Below are 23006 nucleotides of genomic sequence, written 5' to 3' on the forward strand. Positions count from 1 at the left end.
TTTCTTTTTGTCATGGCAAGCTGCTGTTTATACCAAATACTCAAAAAGATGCTTCATTTCTATTTTGTTCCTAGGAGTTTTTCTCAGTCTGGGTCCAATCAAGAGGGAGAAGGCCCACGGCAATTTGAATAGGGAGAGTTTAATATAAAGAAGTGTTAACTATAATAGGGGATTGGAATAATGAGGGATTGGCTAGTAAATAAAGAGAACTCTAAAAAATACAGGAACAGCAGATCTAAGAAGCAGTTTAGATACCCGTGGAAGAGTCCCCTACCTCCCATCCCAGGACTGAGAATTTGCTGGAAGGTTTGTGCCAGGGGATCTTGCTGGAAATCCATCCTCTAGCTTGCTGGAGGAAACTGTTCAGAGGAAGTGTTTTACCAGAGACATTCTGTTACAAAATGCAATGGAGAGTTGCTGGGGGAAGCCACTAGAGGCTGGGTGTAGCAGGCCATTATGCTCTCATAGGCCCTGAGTGTTGGGGAGGCCTTGTGTGCTGGAGGCTGAACACGTGAGCGACTGCTCCTGCGGCATGAGCCTAATGCTGGAGAAGCTGCCCATGTTGCAGAAGCTGGGTACTGGGAGAAGCTTTCTCTGCTGAAAAACGGATCCCTAATTGACTGCCAATTGAACAATTTGAGGTAGGAACGACTTTCCTCTTGCAGTGTCTCTCTAGCGCCCTCTACTGAGAAAACTTCACAGAAGAAAAATTTTAAGAATCCCAGATTCCTTTTCACAGAGTAGGCACATAGGATGAATTTAAAGCAGAGTCAATAAATTGATGACTAAAAGAGTTTAATTTGATACCTACTAAGGCTTTCATTATTATCACAAATTTAACACCAACAGGATAGTCTTTAAACAAAGAGTTGGATCAGAAAAATGATGCTCATTCTATGCTCTAAGACATTGATTTACAAGTATGGATAGAGCATCTTCTGCTTGACATTATGTATTTCAGATGTTTTTACATGTTGCTGTGCATTTTAGAGTTTGTTTAACAGCACTTTCTTTATAATATGCTAGTTGTGCAATCAATTTCTATCTTGAATAAAAACCGTTATTTTTTCCAAAGTAGCAGTAGTGACTTTCATTTAATTTTATTTTTGAGGCTTACTGATGCTCAGGTAGATGATGGGAATTCCATCCTCTTGTCAGGTACAAACCCTACTGTATGTCTGCCACTGGGAGAAAAACCTGTCATTTAATTAGATAATATGTTGATAATTTTCAGAGAGGCTGCAGGTAGTGAAGAGGGCCATTATCCACTAAAAAAAGATATAGGAGCTTCAGATCAAGACAGACAAAGGAGTAGAGTGGGAGAAAGAGTTCCAAGGCATTTAGGTAAGAAATGTATTCAGAAATTCTTGTTGAGCTCATCCTCTGGGACAATTGTTCTGCAGGGTTCTAGAGACAATGATGGGACATAAGAGAAATGTTCACCGATTTCCTAGAAGTCACTGCTTAGTCTGGCAGAGAAGGCAAATAAGTCATTACTTTAGTGCTTGCTACAGAAATAGTTGGTGTAAGGTGGAAGGGACTGTCAATTTTTACTGAGGATATGTTAACCATTTTCCAAATTATTTGCATAATTTTCATAGAAAAAGATAGTGAGCATGTGTCAAAATTTTGTTTGCCTTAATGAGGAGTAAACTATCAGAATGACAATACTGGATGAAAAAGACCAGGAGAAATGGAATTTAAAAATCAATAAGGAAAAGCCTGTTTGTAAAGATTGCTAAACTAGAAACAAAGCTGATCAACGTCCAGTGAGGCTATAAAACTGATTTGGGGGTTGTTTTCTCTGCTAGACAGAAAAAAATGATCACACTTTATCATGTTTTTTAGAAGTTAGAGTTCTAACTGTACTGAGTTGTAAAATGTTAGTGCCCCGATCAATTGTGATATTAAGTGAAACGAAGTTAGATTCCCCAAAAGAGATGACCCACTAGTGGGCTAACTGGAGCATGTCCAGCGAGGCATATAATTATTTTTTGCCTTATTTCTGTGTTTTGAGTAATTTTCTTTAACAAGGGTCAGAAGAAGCCTCTCAGAAGGTAAGACCTGATGGGTGGTTGTTAGTCCAGGTAAGAGATGAGGAGGGAGGGCAAAACAGCCCTTGGTTTGGTAGATGAACACCAAGTTTAGGGATGGCTGAATTTTGACAGCCTTGTTTTTACAAATTTTATTTGATGGACAAGATTCCTTGATGCCCCAACAAACGAGCCACACATATAAAAGTGTGGAGGGAATGAAATATCTAATTTCTTTTTTTTATTAAGATTTTATTTATTTATTTGACAGATAGAGATCACAAGTAGGCAGAGAGAGAGAGAGAGAGCAGAGAGCAGGATATGAGGCTCAATCCCAGGATCCCGGAATCATGACCTGAGCCGAAGGCAGAGGCTTTAACCCACTGACACACCCAGGCACCCCGAAATGTCTAATTTCTGATGCGAATCTCTCCATATAAACCATGTTGGTGGCAAAGTATGGATTTTCCCAAAGACAGTAATTTAAGAAACTTAACTATTAGTGCCTAGATTTCATTTCTCTAGGATCATTTCCTGGTGTAAATAAAAATTCTATCAACTTCAGTGGACTCTCCTCCATATTCTCCGTCCACTCCTCTTTCATCTTTCACTTCTTCCACACTGATTCTGGGAGAGTTCTTTACCCTCCTAGCTTCAGTGTGCTTAGCTGTAACCTGAAAATTATACCTATTTTCACAGGGTTATTGTGAGTTTTAGAAATAATGGTAGGTAATAAATGTTCAAAAATAGTAGTCATTATTCTTAAGAACTTATCTATACCAACACCCCAAGAAAAGCTCTGTCTACTTGGAATGCCTCATCTCAGGTGGGTACCAACATGTTACTCCAATTAAAAAACTGAGCATTGTTTTGGACTTCTTCCTCTTCTTTTCATTACTTTAGATTAGGCCTATGTCATTTCTTACCTGGGTTAGTGGGTTGAATAGTATCCCCTCAAAATTCAGAAGTAACCTTATTTGAAAATAGGGTCTTTGCAGATGTAATTCATTAAGATGACATCATCTAGATTGGAGTGAGGCCTTAACCCAGGGACTGGTGTCCTTATAAGAGAGGGAGAGGACACTGAGACTCAGAGGAGAGAGGGGTAAAGCTCATGTGACAATGGAGGCAGAGGGTGGACTGATGAGTTATAAGGCCAGGGATGACTGGGAACCAACAGGAACTGAAAAAGGCAAGGAAGAATTCTTCCCAAGAGTCTTCAGACGGAGCTTGATCTTGCCAACCCCCTTGGTTTTAGACTTCTGGCCTCCAGAACTGTGAAAGAATAAATTTCTGTTGTTTTAAGCCACCAACTTCGTGGTTATTTGTTATGGCAGCTCTAGGAAACCAATACACATGGCTTTCTTTTAAAAAAGTTCCTGGGAGCCTCTGATCTTTGCCATTGGTTTTGTGTGGGTCCCTCTTGTATACTCTATACCCCCCTCCCTGTGACAGCATTTCACAGTACATTTTGTCTGTTGGTTTTTCGTTTTCCTTTCTGCCTATGTGTTCTCCTTGAGGCCAGGAATGTTGTCTATTTCTACTTTATTCTGTTTATAACACTATGTGCCTGGCACATAATAGACATTCCACGAATACCTATGAAAACATATGAACAATTTTTGTGCTCCCCACAGAATTTATACAGGATTTCGTACTGAAATAAGCATCTCATAAATGTGTGTTCATTGGTCCAGGAATTTTCTTTTTATAGTCTTCCCACTTGCCAACATCCAAATGCTGATATTAATCTCTTACCCCTTTAGAATGTGTCCTCAGTTCCTCCTTGTATTGTTTCCTTCAATGTAAGAAATTCTGGCAAGAGAAAGTCAAGCAGCAAGATATCCCTCTCTTGGAGCACCTGGGTGGCTCAGTGGGTTAAAGCCTCTGCCTTCGGCTCAGGTCATGATCTCAGGGTCCTGAGATCACCACACCAGGCTCTCTGCTCAGCGGGGAACCTGCTTCCCCTTCTCTCTCTGTCTGCCTCTCTGCCTACTTGTGATCTCTGTCAAATAAATAAATAAAATCTTAAAAAAAAAAAAAAAAAAGATATCCCTCTCTTTTATATTCTCATGCAGGTTGGTCAGTAATTGCTCCTGGCAGGCAGGAAGGCACTAAACATATTCCTTAAAAGTGCCTGGGATGGTTCTTTCCATTTGCCTAGTTCCTAACTGGGTTTCACCAGTGAGACAAAGTCCCTTGTGATTTAATTAGATAGTTATGAAGATTTGTTGGGTCTGTCTACTCTTGTATCTCGTTATTGTCAGACTAAGAAGTCAATGAGGGGAATTCTCAATGTTTATAAGCAGTTTATCCATTAATGCTTGAGATAGTAAAACATTTAACCAGTAGAAAATACTATGTAATAGCATATGTATGTGTGTCAAGACTATCCAGCAGTTAACATATTTCTAGCAATACTGAGAAAAACAATAGGAGTAGAATATGCCTCCTTTTGATTTTCTATGAAATTTAATATTGGAGGAAATTAATCTAACAAATATTTTATGTATTCAGATATTACAAGAGTACTAACTTAAAGAACCCGATCTCTCAGGGGGTGGTGGGAAGAGGGATATAGAATATAAAAAAGGCTTTGTTGTTATGGGAGAAATCTGTTTAAGTTAATAAGTGATTTCATGAAAGGAATAAAAAAATGTAAAAAGGGTAGCACAATTTCCTTCTCTTATTCTATAAATGACAAAGCATTTTGGATTCTGTCTCCAGACCATTCCTTGTATTTGTTTCCTCTTCTCCATTCTTTATGCCACTACCTTTGCTTTTGCTTCAGGCCTTTTTTAGTAATAGGAAGAGCATGGTAAGGAAGATACTGCCTCATGTTACAAAACAGCTCTTGTAAAAGAGAATGGCTGCTGAAATGGTCTCCCCGTTTGTACAGAGGTAGAACTAAAATAGGGTTCATTGTTTCACTGCCTCATTTTGGGATGGGATAGCAGAATTTTGTCTTGATGTTTTTCATCTCTGGGGGAAGAGAGAGTCATTTTTGTTCAGTGACTTTTGTGACAATAGGTGACTCTACCTCTTAATTCCCATAGGGCCGAGCTCTGCCTTCATGTTAAGAACACACTTGACTGTAGTTTTCAGCTTCCAAGATTAGATTCTTGTAGTTTTCAAATTCGATCCTTGATTTTTTTTTTGCTGGGGCAGCATGGCAGGGTGGGGTGGGGCGTACTTCTATAGTTAGCTGTTTGTGTAAACAATGCCACAGAGGAAATTGCTCTGAACCCTTTTAAGTACTCTGTTATGTTTTATCACCTTGGAGTATAAGGTTAATGGCATTCTATTTAAATACTTAAAAGAATGACTCTTATCCTTAGTTTTTTCCATTGTGAGAAGGTCTTTCTTTCTTTCCTTTTCTTTAAATCTAATTCTCAAAGCCCCAGGGATACTCACTCAGCAGGAAGGTCAGGGCCGAAGGACAGAAACCTGGGAAGTCTGCTCAGTTTGCCTTGAGAACCCATCCTGGTTAACAAGTTGCCTCTAGTGTTGTCATTTCAGTGCGTCACCTTAAATAAAGAGGTAAACTGAGGCAAGCTCAAGTTTCCGGGGACTGACTTTACTTGGGAATAGTGGAGGAACCGCAATTTGGGAAAAGCATGCTGAAGGAAGCTGCAGGACAGTCCCTTGTGGGTTTGGGGTGGGCTGTATTTAGGAGCAGGGAGTGCAAAGAGGAGAAAAGTCGAGCCCGAGTCCGAACAGCCCGGGAATTGGCTTGAAGATGGGGAGAGATTTTTCGTGGCTGTTCCTTGGTCAGGGGATAAGCGTCGGTGGCGGGAAATCAGTTTCAGGTCTGTTCCGTTTTCCCGAGGGCGCATGCGTGAGACTCTTCCGTGTTCTCGGTTCCATTTTAGATGGAAACCCTTTCACCAACCGGGTGGGCGGAGGCCCGGTGCTCAAGCCCTTTGACTCTCTCAGATCTGGTAGTAGTTTCTGCGGGTGAAGAAAGAAGACTGGGCCCGGTGTTGAACTTGTGTCAAGGTAGGTCAGCCGTCGGGAAGCGCCTCCGAGGGACAGAGCTCTCTCCTCACAAACACAGGCGGGTGTCAGTATTCGTTGGGTTCTGCGTTTGTGAATGCACCTACTTGATCACATTTATTTGGGACCCCATTTCCGGACCTCAGCCAAAGGTCGAGAAACTTGAGTTGCGTGACAAGCCGGACTCTCAGCATGTTCTGGAACAAGGTGAGGCGTCTTATTTCAGCGCGTTTGCTGAAAACGAGTGTCCTTTTCGCGGTGTTCAGTGCCATGTTTTTCACATTTCTCTTCATTTTGGGGGTGATGTTGCTGTTGAAAGTGGCCCCGAGTGCAGTGCTTGAGTCCTGTCTGATGTGCGCAAGTGGGAGAAGGCAGCGGCCTGCTTTCCCGAGGAAATACCGCGGTGGTCACCTTCACTCCGGAGTGACTTACGGTGCTGCTGGACATGAATTCCATGTTCACGAATCAACAGGAGACAGGAAATAAAGCATCTTTGAACGGAAACCCACATAAAGCAAGGTTGTGTATTGATGGGTTGAGGAAAATATGGGGACCAGAGGCTTGTGGGAATCCAACCCTGCATTTCCCCTTCCTGTGACTGAGAACCGGTGTTGGCAATGACTTTATAAGACCTAACTAACCACCCCGAGTAAGGAGGACTGTCTCTACAGCCGTTTCCTTCGGATATGCCCAGAATGCCAGGAAGGATGAGTCAGAAATTGCCCTTCTGTGAGACCTGGAAGGACCATTCTTCCTTGTTTCCAAAGCCCTGACCCTCCTGCTATTCTTCAGGGGGCTGGCACCCATGGAGGGGGGGGGTCGTCTCTGGCTTCCTTGTCTCTGCCACTAGACTGCGTGGGGTGGTGGGTGTAAGGGCCTATTCAGCCAGAGCAGCCTCACCCCGGTTGAACAGCCATTTTGTTGTTTATGCAGTAAAACTTAAATTGACCCTGCCCCCACCCCCCAGGGGAACTTACTTAAAAGCAAGTCCCAGAAATCAGTCCTAGGTAACAAAGCCCAAATACTAGGGTAGGTCAGGTTAGGTGGAGATAACAGACGAAGTGCAGGGATGAGTCGGGTCAGGTGGAGACATCCAATCAGTAAAGCGTGCTTACTGTCTCCCTAGCTACTAAGGACTGTAGGCCCCACCTTTTGGGTGCCAATTCTGACCAAGGTGATAGGCTAGTTCAAACAGCTACAATAGGGTGAATTGTAATTCAATTGGCCATCCATGTGGGACCTAGTATGACTGTGCAGCTTTCTCTGTGTGCAATCTCATTGACCCTCTGTGTGTGGCCAGGCCCATCCACATCCACATGGCCTTTGCTCTGTAAAAGTTAGTCTGTGAGGCAGGGAGGGGTTGTCCTCTCTGTACCACGCAGCCGGGACCAGTTGTTTTGACGGTTGGTTTGATTCTTTTTTTTTTCTTTTTTTCTTTTCTTTTATTTATTTTTTTAAAAGATTTTATTTATTTATTTGACAGAGAGAGATCACAAGTAGGCAGAGAGGCAGGCAGAGAGAGATAGGAGGAAGCAGGCTCCCCACTGAGCAGAGTGATGCGGGGCTCAATCCCAGGACCCTGAGATCATGACCTGAGCCGAAGGCAGTGGCTTAACCCACTGAGCCACCCAGGCGCCCCGGTTGGTTTGATTCTTGATGCTTGGCGCGAAATAAAGCTTTGCTTGACCTTGGCTTTATATCAGTCTCACTCCTTTGACCATGGCCCCATTATTGGGAGACCCAACGGTGGGGTGCAGCACGGGAGAGATAATTCAGGGATGTGATGGTGCGAATCACCCTTGCCTCTCTCAGGCAGCCTTCCACCAGCCCCACCTCTGTGGGGTCTCCTTTGGCCCCCGATATGCAGAACATTTCCCCTTCCGGCTTCAGTGTGATTTGTACTGGGAATATCTACTGTCTGGGTCTCATCCCTCTAACATATAATTGCAAAAATAAAACAACCTGACACTGGTACATTTCCTAAGATCTGAGCTGTCCGATTGTAGCCAAGGTCACCCTGATAGAGAGTGATATAAACACTGAAAACAGTTCTCTCTGGGTCCTGTTTATATCATTCCTGGAATAAAACCTGAGGCTTCACTGGGGAGTGAGGAGTAAATCAACATTGCCCGTAGTCAAGTCAGGTTTGAGCTGGGCTGGAGATTGAATTCGTGTTTAATCAAAAGTGTATTGGATTTTGTTGTTGAACCTTAGTTTTTAGGGAAGAATTCAAAGGTGGCAGTGTTTTCCTAAATTTAGTATTCTTTTGACCAGTCGAGATTTCTCACATGTATAAGAGACCAGTCTTGAATGACTAAATTACCACCATGCTGGGAATTTCTGTATGAGGGACTTTAGGGGTATTCACTCTGTATTTAAGAGATGTGGTTCAGTTTATACCCTGCCTCCTTTTCACTTTAATTCAGGATGGCTTCCCATGTCAGGAATGCATTTTAAAAATGGTCTGTGATATAACAATAAGAATTTTTGAACATAAGTAACAAAAATATCTTTAAAGCATTTTCATAGGAAATGCATGCATATCCGTATACTCATAGATATGAAAATTATTCAAGGCAAACAAGTCTTGCTTAATTAGGTATGTCTTTACTTGCCTTTGCTTTCTTTTTAAAAATACCAGTCATAACATTTATTTTAAAATATATTAATTTAATATATGTAGATTACACATAATAGTGTCTATGCCCCCTTTTCTTGCTACCTGCTGCTATATCCTAGTCTTAAGAATTTTTGTTATCTGTGTATATGTTTTTCATTTTTTCTCTTCCATTCCATTGTTCATCATCCTATGCGATGACAAAAGAAACTATAAGACATCAAATTGCTTTTAGATAAACCCCTGGTTACTCTCAAATACAGTAATGAATGTGATGTATCTGTAACAGTTTGAAATAAAGGAGCTATTAAATCAGTAGGGGTGTCTTGGAAATAGCATCGAGATATTCTGGAATAAATGATGGTAATGCTACTTTGCATGATGGCCTATGACACATTCCATGATAGAAAATATGAGGAACTGACTTTCTACTTGGCATTCAATAAGTGTTATCTTTCATTATTAAAAGGAAGAAAACAATTCCCCCTTTACTGTTAAGAAGTATGATATAAGAAATACACAGCTACAAGGTTATGACATGGAACTTTACATTAGGATTGTCTTTCTGTTGTTGGTTTGAGTTCAGAGACAGCTACTATTTGAATAAGCACTAGAGGGAGCCAGATTCCTGTCTGATGAATTCTTTGTCCTGGAGCTCGATGGAGCACAAGCCTTCACCCACATTTAGATCAGCTTATAAACTTTTTGAATTTAGTGCTCATTTCAGCCCACAGACGTGATTACCTGGGTACCTGAGATTTAAAAACCACAGATTTTAGAGAGTCAACTGTTAAACATAAAAGGGACTTAAGAGACCTATTATCTAAATACAATCTATGGACCTTGTTTGGATCCTGATTGAATCAAACCAGCTTTAAAAAGATGTTTCTGGGGGTGCCTGGGTGGCTCAGTGGGTTAAAGCCTCTGCCTTCGGCTCAGGTCATGATCTCAGGGTCCTGGGATCGAGCCCCGCATCAGGCTCTCTGCTCTGCAGGGAGCCTGCTTCCTCCTCTCTCTCTGCCTGCCTCTCAGCCTACTTGTAATCTCTGCCTGTCAAATAAATAAATAAAATCTTAAAAAAAAAAAAAGATGATTCTGGGACACCTAAAGAAATCTGAACAGGCACTAAATATTATAACTGCTATTAATTTTATTAGATGTGATAATGGTATCTTGGTAATGCTAAAAACTCTTTAAATGCATATGGAAGAATTTTACATGAAATTATATGATACCTGTAATTCGTTATAAAATATTCTACAATAAAGAAAATATGTATATATGTGTTTGTTAGTAGATGAAACAAGATTGATAAAATCTTGATAATTGCTGGAACTGGGGTTCATTATACTATTTATTCTAATTTTGTGAGTGTTTTAAATTCCTCATAAAAAGAAAAAAAAAAGCATAGACAGTATTTACTTACAATTTTATACTTTTGACTTAGTTTATGATCATGTACTGTTAATGTGTATTTCTTAGATTACAAAGTCAAGTATACAAGAAAATACCATCTTTTCCCCTGAAGGTTAACAAATTATGCCACTCCGAAATGTGACTGTTGGAGTTCAGGACATTCCACCCCAAATATGCTGCTATGGTATATTGATTATTTTGAGCTGAAGGCACTTGAAAAGCACCAAATGCAGGGAGAGGCTTTCTCTGAATTCCCCTAGCTGCCTAAAGACGCATTCTCCTAAAGGAATTCAATTATAAATCCCCTCCCTGGGAATTTCATCAGCCAGGGAAGATTGACTCTTGTCACAGGAGAGGGGACTAGAAATTGTCACCATATCCAGACAGACTTTGTCATAAACTATCATCATACCTCCTGTCTTTTCTTCTAAGGACTCATTTATCTCTCCTAAAAATAATTTGTTTTCCCCTAAAGCTTCTCCATGCCTCCTCCCCATTCCCTATTAATATGGTATTTAATCCTGGTTTCTAAGCCACCTTGAGGAATTACTTATTTTTCCTGGTATGGGCATGGATCCCATGTTAATAAACTTCTGTTTGCTTTTCACTTGTTAATTTGTCTTTTATTACAGGGATCTCAGCTAAGAAATCAGAAGGGTAAATGGAAAATTAATTTTCCTCTCCTATGCCCCCCTACCCATAATTTAATTTATATTTTGAGTTTCAATTCTACTAGATATCTGAAATTAAATATCATTTAATTTAGAGTAATCTCACTTTGCACTAAGGCAAAAACTTAAGTCAGGATAATCTCAGTCAGTTTTGGGTTTTACCATCCCCATTGGCACAGCAAGGTCTAAACCTAGTAGTGAAAGTCAGTGAGTGAGAAGTGTGGTGGTGAAGTGGGAACTGGCCATGGTTGTCATCTCTGTAGTCAGACATCTAAAAGTCTAGAAAGACAGCCTTGATCTTCTTTCCTGTCAGTTTGTCCTGCAAATGACGGCCATGTTGCCCAACACCCATCTGCAAGGCTTCTGTTCAGTATTGTGAAACCTCTCGGAGTAGGGGAAACATCCAGACATTTTCCTATCCCACTCTGGCTTTTTCAGCCCCACCTATTTAGCTATTTCTCCTCTACTCCCATGCCACATTTGTTATGGAAAGCCCTGGAGCACTTCTCTAGGACACTTGCCACTTCACACTGTATTTGGTGACAAAAGCATAAGTACCTTCTGCTTTCAAGTTCTTTTACAAATCTGGGGGCTTTGGGATATACTCAGAAGAGAGGGACATAAATAGGCCACCTTTTTTTTTTTTTTTTAAATTTTTTAAATTTAAATTAAAAAAAAAATTTTTATAAACATATAATATATTTTTATCCCCAGGGGTACAGGACATAAGCCACCTTCTTAAGGAAATATCAGAATATCCAGCATCTCTTCCTGAAGCCTGTTCTGTCTCTGTCTGAACTGGTGGGTAGGCCCAGTAGGTAATCTTCTCTAATGATTGCTTATGGCATGAATATGCCCAAAGTCCTTTTGAACCCTGGTTGCAGAGAAGGGTCAGGGTTAACAGGAATTTTGAAGAAACATTTTCATCAATCATAATTGATGAAAATAAAAATTATTTGATAATAAAATGTTATCAAATTATTTATTTTTAATTTTAATTTTTAAAAAAGATTTTATTTATTTATTTGACAGAGATCACAAATAGGCAGAGAAGCAGGAAGAGAGAGAAGAGGAAGCAGGCTCCCTGCTGAGCAGAGAGCCTGATGTGGGGCTTGATCCCAGGACCCTGGGATCATGACCTGAGCCAAAGGCAGAGGCTTTAACCCACTGAGCCACCCAGAGGCCCCTAGTTTTAATATTTTTAAAGATTTATTTAGGTCACCTATGTGGCTCAGTTGGTTAAGTGACTGCCTTCAACTCAGGTCATGATCCTGGAGTCCCGGGATCGAGTCCTGCATCTGGTTTCCTGCTCAGTGGAAAGTCTGCTTCTCCCTCTGGCACTCCCCTCTCCCATGCTCATTCTCTCTCAAATAAATAGATAAAATCTTAAAAAAAATAGATTTATTTATTTACTTGAGAGAGAGAGTGAGTGTGAGCTGAGAGACGGGCAGAGGGAGAGGGTGAGGGGGAGAGAGAGAGAATCTCATGCAGACTCCCTGCTGAGCTCAAAGCTTGATCCCAGGACCTTGAGATCATGATCTTAGCTGAGATCATGACCTTAGCCAAAATCAAGAGTCAGAGGCTTAACCAACTGAGCTATCCAGGTGCCCCCCCTTCCCCCAATGCCATCCCGGTTGAAAAATTTAAATTCAAAATTTACCTCTGTGTTCTTTAAGTGGGGATCAAGTAAAAATTTGTTAAGGTTCTTAAACCTCAGTTTTCTTATGTATAAAGCAGAGGCAGTAATATCTAAAATGTATCTATGTATGTGAAAGTGCACAAAGAGAGTTGGGCTTTTTGTATAGAAAAAAATAAATGGCAACCATTTATAGTAAGAATAACAAAAGCAAAAAAAAAAACTGGACCATTTGCAATTTTTTCATCTGGTTATTAGATCCTTCCCCTAGGACTTCCCAAGTTATTATATCAGGTCTCACAGGACCTCATGGGCATTTGGGTGCAGCTCCAGGAAACGGAAACTACTACCACCTAGGACAGATTCTTTCTCTGGTATTCACTCTTAGCTATATAGAGCCTAAAGTCTTGTGGTATTTTAAGAAACAACTGCTTAGCTTTCATTCCCAGTGTGACCCATCCTTTATGAACTGTCAGTGGAAAGGAAGCAGACGAAAGGAGGAATTCCAAGAGTATAATATCACCATGGCCTCATGAAACAGGGGGAAAGAAACCAAACAATTTATAGTGGACAAGCTTCCAGATGTTTATTGCCAAGACCTTCTGCTCAGAATAAAAAGAAAATGCAAACAAATGCCATGTCTCTCTCCTGCAGTGTAAGAGGAAGCAAAGTTACTTTACTCAGCTTTTTAAAATTTTCTTTTCTTTTTCTGTCCTCCGTTATGGCTTTGGTATTCTGGATAGGAGAGGAAGACAAATTGCTGCTCTGTTTTCGTGGGAGGGCTTGACAGTGATTCCATGTTGAGTTGGCCTCTAATTCCTCTTTGCTCTTAGACATGGGATTTCAACCCCTTTGGTAGAGATGTTCAGCTTTGTAATTAACCTCCTTCTAGAGGTAATATGGTGCTTGCTGGTGAGGTGGCAAGATTTGACTTGGAGTAAGAAACTACAGTCTCAGATATACACAGGGTCTCCATCTAGATATGATCTATTAATTAATCTTATGAACCCATTAAGTTTTAATCCTTTACTGTGTAAAGTCAGTTCAGTGAAAAAAATGTGACTCATATTCCAGAAATCAGTTAATCTTACAGTACTATTTAACACAAGGCTTTCAGGTTTTTTTTTTTTTTTTTTTTTTTTAAATATCCTTGGCGGGCACTTCTATTCATTTTTGTTGTGCCTGTAAGCCTTATGATAGGTCCACCCAAATAATCCACATAAGCCCTCCATCTGAAGATCTTGAACACAGTCATATCTATAAAATCATTTTGCCACAAAAGAAAGCACATTCACATTTATGTTATGAGGAAATGGATGTCTTTGGGGTCCATTATTCTATGTAACATAGTCTACCCTCTGTTTCATGATTTACTTCTCTCGAGATGTAAAATACATTCATCCACATGCCAACATTTCAAAAAGTGCCAACCAATTATAGCATTAACTGAAAGTCCCAAATCTCATCAATTCAAAAGTCCCACATCTCTTCCGGTATGGGTGAGGGTCTGGATAATTCTGAGACATGATTCATTTCTATCAGTGAACCTGTGGACATAGATATTCTATGACAGACATAGATATTCTAATTCAAAAGGGGAGAAAATGGAAAGAGTGAGGAAGTCAAAAATCCCAAGCAACTTCAAGGCCTAGTAGGGTAAACATTATGTTTTAAGACCTGGGTACAAACCTCTGTAGTTCATAGCTTCACCCCCTGAGATCTGTGAAAGACAAATTAAATCCTCTCATTTGTAATGGCCTTGGTCATCCTTCCTTCTTTATGAAGGAGAGTGAGTGTTATCAGTCTCTTTCTTCCTTATAGAATTTTGGGGAGCTGAGAAATTTATTTCATTTCATCTTCTCCCCATCCCATTTAGTCCAAGCTGGCAGTGTTTCTGCCTGAGCTCTCATTAACAGTATCTTTAACATCCTTATTTCTACCAACAGTCTCTTTGTGACAACTTAGGTTTTCTGTACATGGCTGCCCTCCTCCTTTTGAGACTTCATTAGCAGAATTATTAACATCCATATTTCCATAAACAGTCTGTAGGCAACCTAGACTTTTCTACCATGCTCCTCAAAAGTATGCTAGCTTCTGTCCAAAGCTACTTGCCCTGTTTCAAAGCTACTTGCACATTTGTAGTTTGTTTTTTACAGCTGCACCTTACTTTTAGGTACCAAGGTTTTCATCCCTTTCCTGTTGTAACAAATTGCCAAAAACCTAGTGACTTAAAGCCACACTAATTTATTATAGTTCTGGAGTTAAGTATGAAATCTATCTCACAGGGCTAAAATGAAGAATCAGCAGGGCTGCATTTCTTCTTTGCTCTTGGAGATAATTTATTCCTTAATTTTTCCAGCTCCTAAAGGTTTCCCATATTCCTTAGTTTTTACCTCCCTTCCAGCAACCACATTGCTTTAACCTATCAGCTTCCATTGTTACATCTCCTTCTGTGACTGACTCTCTTGTCTCCTTTCACTTCTAAGGATCCTTATGATCACACTGGTCTCAGCTGTATAATCGCCACCTTAAATCCTTAACTTAATCACATTCGCAAAGTCCCTTTTGCCATGTAAGGTAACATATTCAAAAGTTCTGAGGACTAGAATGTGGACATCTCTGGGGGACTATTATTTTGCTTATCAAAGCATGTTAACTGTCTCAGGTTGAGTTCTTTGGAACCAGGCACTGGGAATCAGGTTGAGATGCAAAGATTTTAGGGATTAACACCTGAGGAAAGAAGCAAGAATGGGCAAAGAAAAAACGAACTTTGATGCAGGTCTGATAAAACCTTGGCCAACTCAAGGCCAGTTGCCATCAAAGTTATCCTGTGTTGAGCCAGAAAGGTCAAGGTTTGATATTCCAAACTTGTTCATTCACTGAATAGACATTGCCTACAGTGAAGTAGCTTTCTGCAGCTGAGAGAGTCTCTGAAAGAGCCAATACTTAGAGGCTGTCTGCTTATCACAAGGGGAAGTTCTTCATTGAAGGGTAAACTGGGTCATGCATCTTGGTGTTTATCACCCCATTGGGTCATGGTGAATGGGAAAGAATTAGATGGTGGGACTGTAGTTCTTGCCACCTTTGAGTATGGAGTTGAAAGCATCTCCTGGATTAGCTCTTAAGTCCTGGGACAGTAGTGGTACAACTATCATAGTATTTAGGGCAGCCATTTACTTTAGGAAAGAGCACAACTGGACTCCAGGGACCAATGACTATCATGGAAGTTTCCCTCTATACTTAGATCATTCCTCCTGGAGGTAGGTTGTTGGGGAAAGTCTAGTTTATTGAAGACCCAGACATAGCCTTTGTCTCCATGCCGGTAATTATTGTCATCACCTAATTTCATATTGCTATTATTTATTGAACACTTGCTCTTACCAAGCACTGTGATAAGTATTTTGCATGTGACATCTCACTTAATCATTTCAATTTGGCTGGGAGCAGTTAAGGAAGTAGATGTGTATTAAGTAAAGGGGCATGAAAGATTTCAGTTCTAGGTCCAATGATATTTCCTGGAATGTTCTATCATAGCTCAGCAACAATAGACCTCTGGTCACCATCTTCTTTTGCCCAAGTCTTGACATGAAACTACAATATATTACAACATGGAGGTGGGGGTCAGTGAGATCAGTTGTTTGAATTCTGGAACACTGAACTTTACCCTTCAGCTGACTCTGTCCTAAAAAGTTCCACTGTTTTCTAGAAGGTGCTAAATGGTCTTTTTTAATTTTTTAAAAAGATTTTATTTATTTATTTGACAGAGAGATCACAAGTAGGCAGAGAGACCAGAGAGAGAGAGAGAGAGAGAGAGAGAAGCAGGCTCCCTGCCGAGCAGAGCGCCTGATGGAGGGCTCGATCCCAAGACCCTGAGATCATGACCTAGGCCGAAGGTAGAGGCTTAACCCACTGAGCCACCCAGGGGCCCAGTCTCATTCTTTTTTTTTTTTTTTTTTTTTTTTGTTAAAGATTTTTTTTTTAAAGATTTTATTTATTTATCAGAGAGAGAGAGGGGGAGAGAGCGAGCACAGGCAGACAGAATGGCAGGCAGAGGCAGAGGGAGAAGCAGGCTCCCTGCTGAGCAAGGAGCCCGATGTGGGACTCAATCCCAGGACGCTGGGATCATGACCTGAGCCGAAGGCAGCTGCTTACCAACTGAGCCACCCAGGCGTCCCTGTTAAAGATTTTTTTATTTATTTGTTTGACAGATAGAGATCACAGGTAGGCAGAGAGAGAGAGAGAGAGAGAGAGGAGGAAGCAAGTTCCCCGCTGAGCAGAGAGCCCGATGTGGGGCTGGATCCCAGGACCCTGGGACCATGACCTGAGCCGAAGGCAGAGGCTTAACCCACTGAGCCACTCAGGGGCCCAGTCTCATTCTTTTTAAAAATAGATTAGGGCTTCATTTTTGGTGGGGTTGAGGCCAAATTGGAGGAGAGATTTGTCATGCTATTTGTATCATTAAATTCTCATTACCCACTGAAAGTGAAGGTTAAGACCATTAGTCTAGAAGCTATAGACAAAGCAATCTTCATAATTTTCTCTGACTCTATGAATTTTTTGGTGTGTTTTTTCCTATGCTCAGTATTTATGGTGATCAGAAAAACAAGTCATATTATATGTCACATCATATATAAAGATATTTACAAACATGCTCACATTTTATGTGTGATGTGGCGTCTTTTTGAAGTTCTGGGCTCAGCTATGAAAATCTGTTCCACTCTTGTAGATTTGTATAACTAAAATTTAGACTTCTTTTTAGACCATGGGAGAGATCTGTGAAAGACAAATTAAATCCTCTCATTTGTAATTTTGTACTTAAATTTTAAGGTCACATGTTTGAAGTCTTTTGCATGATTATAGACTGCATGCATAATTTCTCTTCAGTGCTAGACACTTTTGATTCTCTGAAATAATCTGTAACTTCCTAAAGCATACTCATGTGGACAAGATTTTGAATTCTAAATGTGTATGGATTTTTTGTTGGTTTTTATGAAGATTTTGAGTTTTCTGGCAACAAGTAACTTGAGAAACTAGCTTTCTTACAGAAATAGAATTCTCTTGGTAAATCATGAATGCAGTCCTTGAGAGAGAAGGTGGGCACAAATAGTTATACATGTGTTTAATGGGACAGGACCTTTACAATTTTCAGTTAGTGGGTCTATTCTACATTACATAGGAAAAGCATTGCAACTAGCCTTCCCAGGTTCAGGCTTTCACTGTTTTACCCTGTATTAGTTTTATATTGCTGGTATAAAAAATTACCAAGAATTTAGTGGCTTAAAACAACACAGATATAGGGGCGCCTGGGTGGCTCAGTGGGTTAAGCCGCTGCCTTCGGCTCAGGTCATGATCTCAGGGTCCTGGGATCGAGTCCCGCATCGGGCTCTCTGCTCGGCGGGGAGCCTGCTTCCCTCTCTCTCTTTCTCTCTCTGCCTGCCTCTCCATCTACTTATGATTTCTCTCTGTCAAATAAATAAATAAAATATAAAAAAAAACCCCCACAGATATATTATAGCTCTGGAGGTAAGAAGAAGCCCAAAATGTGTTTGACTGAGCTAAAACCAAGGTCTTGGCAGAGCTAGTTCTTTCTGGAGATCTAGGGGAGAATCCACTCCTTGCCATTTCCAGCTTCTGGGGATTGCCTGCATCACTTGGCCAATGGGGTCATATCACTCTGACAGTTATTACTGGGAATGCAGATAAAGAGTTATCTGGCTCAGACCCCCTTTCCTCTCTCTTTCCTCCGATTCCATTAGGTACAGCTGGATAATGCAGGGTAATTTTCCCACTTCATTTCCCTTAACGTAATCACACACGCAAAGTTCCCTTTGCAGTGTGAGATATCATATTCACAGGTTCCGGGGATTGGGATATGGACTTCTTAGGGGCAGTTATTAACTACCATATGCTCGGGCGCCTGGGTGGCTCAGTGGGTTGAGCCGCTGCCTTCGGCTCAGGTCATGATCTCAGGGTCCTGGGATCGAGTCCCGCATCGGGCTCTCTGCTCAGCAGGGAGCCTGCTTCCCTCTCTCTCTCTCGCTCTCTCTGCCTGCCTCTCCATCTACTTGTGATCTCTCTCTCTGTCAAATAAATAATAAATAAAATCTTAAAAAAAAAAAAAAAAAAAAAAAAATAACTACCATATGCTCATTCATATTGAGCCTTCCAATTAAAGTGGCTCCAGCTAGCCATCTTCGGTGGCTTCCTACATCTTCCCATATCAAACCCATATTTATTTTAATGTTGTTTAAAGACTTTTATATTTGGAATCATCCCTTCTTTCCAATTTTAACTTCTTCCTTGCATTTATACTCTTTTGTGAGCAGGCTATACTTTGCTGTATTTAGTTAAATCAGTGTGCCCTTGTTTGTGTTCTCTTACTGAGAATGCCGGCTCTTCAAACCATCTAAATCCTACTAATTATTCAAGGTTGATGCTCACATTTTCCTTCTTATATGAGACTAACTTCAATGACTCTGCCTTTTTGTTTTTGATTTTTTTCTTCATGACCTTCTAAAGCATTTGTGGATTTTGTACACAGTCTTTTGCTGTTACTTCACTTATGTTTTCTGTGCATCATTTTGATTATAAACTATTTGAGAGTAGGAAAAAATATTTTTCGCACATTGAGTAACTCATAGTGTGGTGCTAAGCACATGGTAATGTCAAATGTTCTCTCACTGTCTCATTTGGAGTTTTCTTTTGTTAGTCCATGACTTTTAAAAAGTTCCACTTAGAATGTAATAAAATAGATATCAACTGAACAAAGAATGGAGGAGTCTGTATGGATCCATTCCATAATCCACTGTAAAACCATCTTTCCTCATTTGTGTTTTAGGGCCTGGGACTTAAAATCTTTTTTTCAATTATTAACACAGTGTATTATTTGTTTCAGGGGTACAGGTCTGTGATTTTTCAGTCTTTCACAATTCACAGATCTCACCGCAGCACATACTCTCCCCACTGTCCATCACCCCGCCACCCCATCCCTCCCACCCCCAGGTATTCCAGCAAACCTCAGCTGATTTATAATCATTTTTTAAAAAAAGATTTATTTATTTATTTATTTATTTATTTGACACAGAGAGAGAGCGATTATAAGTAGGCAGAGAGGCAGGCAGAGAGAGAGAGGAGGAAGCAGGCTCCCCACCGAACAGAGAGCCTGACGTGGGGCTCAATCCCAGAACGCTGGGATCATGACCCGAGCCGAAGGCAGAGGCTTTAAACCTACTGAGCCACCCAGGCACCCCTGATTTATAATCTTTATAACCAGAGTTTCTCAACATTGTGATAAAAGTTACAGTGCATATTTTGTCCTAGAGTGGCTTCTTTTCGTGCAATATTGCGGCATCCCTTTGATTTATGGAAGGTGCTATTGTCTATTCTGAGCAGTTGGTTGGCATCCTACCATTAGAAATGTTGCATTAACCTCAAGAGTGAGCCTTTCATGCAAGGTGGTTTTTGAAGGGCTTGAACACAGATAGTGGGCTTTTCTCAACTTAAAATATTAGACCATGTGGCCTTTTCGTATTTGCTTGCTAGTAATTGTTGATGCGTTTGGTGGAATTTTGCCTAAGACGTTTTTTCATTATAATACTCTACCAAGAAGGAAATTGTGGATAAAGGGAAAATGGTCCCCTTTACTTTTAATTGTGGAGTTTATCAAAGAGGCTTTTGTTATTTACCAAAAGAAACTTATAATTGTTGAATGGCCAATTTGGCTTAGGTCAGTCTGCAATAATGAACTTAGGAGAAAGATGTTATTATTAATTATTATTATTGTCTTCATTATAGATGCATATACTAAGGAATATAAAATCAAGTGACTGGGGCGGCTGGGTGGATCAGTGGGTTAAGCCTCTGCCTTTGGCTCTGGTCATGATCCCAAGGTCCTGGGATCCAGCCCCGCGTTGGGCTCTCTGCTTAGCAGGGAGCCTGCTTCCTCCTCTCTCTCTCTGCCTGCCTCTCTGCCTACTTGTGATCTCTGTGTGTCAAATAAATAAATAAAAAATCTTAAAAAAAAAAAAAAGCCTCTGCTTTCAGCTCAGGTCATGATCCCAGGGTCCTGGAATTGAGTCCCTCATAGGGCTCTTTGCTCAGCAGGGAGCCTGCCCCCCCCAATATGTTTGTATTCACTTGGGGTAATTGGCAGACATTAAATAGGAGGACTAGACTACCGTATAGAGTAGTGAAGGGAATTGTTTTTTCTTTTTTTAAAGATTTATTTATTTGAGAGAGAGAGCAAGCGGGCGAGCAAGCAAGTGTGATCAGGGGGAGGGGCAGAAGGAGAGGAAGAGAATCCCAAGCAGACTCCTTGCTGAACACAGAGCCCCACACAAGGCTCCATCTCAGGACCCTGAGATCATGACCTGAGCTTAAATCAAGAGTTAGAAGCTTAACTGACAGAGCCATCCTGGCCCCCCCCAAGAAAATGTTTAAAGATTTGAAAGTACTGAAATAAAAATGGTTTCGTTTCTCAACTAGTAAGGTTTAAAAGCAAGGTTATCTTTTGTATATTAAGTAGGCCTATTTTGTTTCTTGCTTCTGTTGCTATGGAAGAGAAGTAGGAAGGAACTTACTGATTTGCTTCAGGGTAAGCTTACTAGTAGCACCTTACCTGGAAGGAATTTATTGCCCAGATCCCAAGATGATGTAAAGGGCTGTTGGCCTGCATAGACAGTATAATTATTTACATAATAATTAATTCCTAAATATTACAAACCATATATATAGAGTATTGTATAGGGATGTGTGTATGTGTGTGTGTGTGTATTTTATATGTGTATCTGTGTGTATTCCGTAAAGGTGCTTTGATTCATTTCAAGTAATTCATTTTCCTCTATCTTGGAGTCTCAACTTATAGAACTGTTCCACATATTTTTTAGCCAGAAATACTCAAATCTTTGAAGAATGTAAATATTGGCTATAATGAAATGCCAGCATATTGCTTTTACAGTATTGTGGATATTAAGTGATTATTAATTTTAACCAAATCCATTTACGTCGGGGTATCCTTTTCAGTAAAGTTTATGAAACACTTAAGGTGGCAAATTAAGAATTGACTCTTAGGGGTAAGTACTGATGTCTGATTTATGCGCTGTGAGCAAAATACAATACAGTGAACTGTACCACTATAGATTATGGAAAACTAAAATAATAAGAACTACATTTTATAAAAACTACAACAATGCGAAATGTCTGTTAAATTTTTCTTATTAGCTGGTGAACTCATCTCAGCTAGGGAACATCTTTAATCATCATCAAATGAATAAATCCCTGTTGTTACTCATCTTGGAGCACCATTCATAGGATTTGCCCCCATGACAAGCAGCCCCATCACAAACCAGTGCTTGCATTTTTTACACTGTTTGCCTTTATGACTTTTAATTTACAGTTCATGTTTGAAACTACAGTTTATTTTCTCTGTTCAAAGAATTTTAATAGGTATGAGATGTTTTATTCAGGTCATTAGGCAACTTAGTGTCTTATGCTTCAGTTTCAGCTGTTTTTAAGAATTATAGTCTGTATTTCTGCTGTGCTATCCAGGTTCTCCCCAAACACATTTAATGAACACTATCATATATCTTATTTTTTTATGTCCAGGTGATTCCAAGCAGAAGTCCAAATTTGGTAACAGTCTGATTAGGTATTTTTTTGCTTGACATAGTAATAGGCAACAAAAGGAAATTTAATTATTTATACAAGTAGAATATGAGAAATAGAGACTTAACATAAAAAGACAAAGCAATAGTAATAGTAATGGTAATAATTAATCCCCAAGTTTGCTGGTCTTTTCACTTTCTTAATGGTTCCTTTTAATTAACAGAAACTGTGAAGTTAAATGAAGTCTAGTTTATTAATCTTTTTTTTTTTTTATATTTAGTGTTTTTTGTGTTCCTTTGAAAAAAATCTTTCCCTGAACTAAGATCAGGAACACATTTTCCTATGTAATCTTTTTTGTTTTTTAGATTTATTTATTTATTTTAGGGAGAGAAAGTGGGATGGGGGGAGAGAGAGAGAATCTCAAGCAGACTCCCCCCTGAATAGAGTCCCAAACAGGGGCTTGATCTCAACCCCAAGATCATGACCTGAGCCAAAATCAAGAGTCGGAGTCTCAACCTACTGAACGACCCAGGCACCTCTTCTTACATAATCTTATGGGAGGTTTAGTGTGTTGCCTTTCACATTTAGGTCTGTGATTCATTTGGAATGGATGTTTATATATATGTGATGTGAGGTAGAGATCAACATTTCTCCCCCCAGTTGATCTAGAACCATTTATTCATAAGATCACTCTCTCTACCATATTATGGTTGATACCTGATTATAAATTGGGTTACTGTAAGTGTCTGGGTCTATATCTAGACTGAATTTTCCCACTGATCTATTTGTCTATTCTTGTACCAATAATACATTTTAATTTCTGTAGCTTTGTAATATGCATTGATATCTGGTAATGAAGTTCTTCTACTTTGTTCCTTTTCTTGAAGATCTTGGCTATTTTATGATCAGATTGTTAATTTCTCCCTATCTTATCCCTAATTGCTACCATTTTGATTGGTGTTACCTTAAATCTGTGGATCAATTTAGAGAGAACTGATGTCTTTATAATATCACATCTTTTAAACCATGCAGAT

The sequence above is a fragment of the Mustela lutreola genome, chromosome 3 (assembly GCF_030435805.1).
Source record: "Mustela lutreola isolate mMusLut2 chromosome 3, mMusLut2.pri, whole genome shotgun sequence".
Lineage (NCBI taxonomy): Eukaryota > Metazoa > Chordata > Mammalia > Carnivora > Mustelidae > Mustela > Mustela lutreola.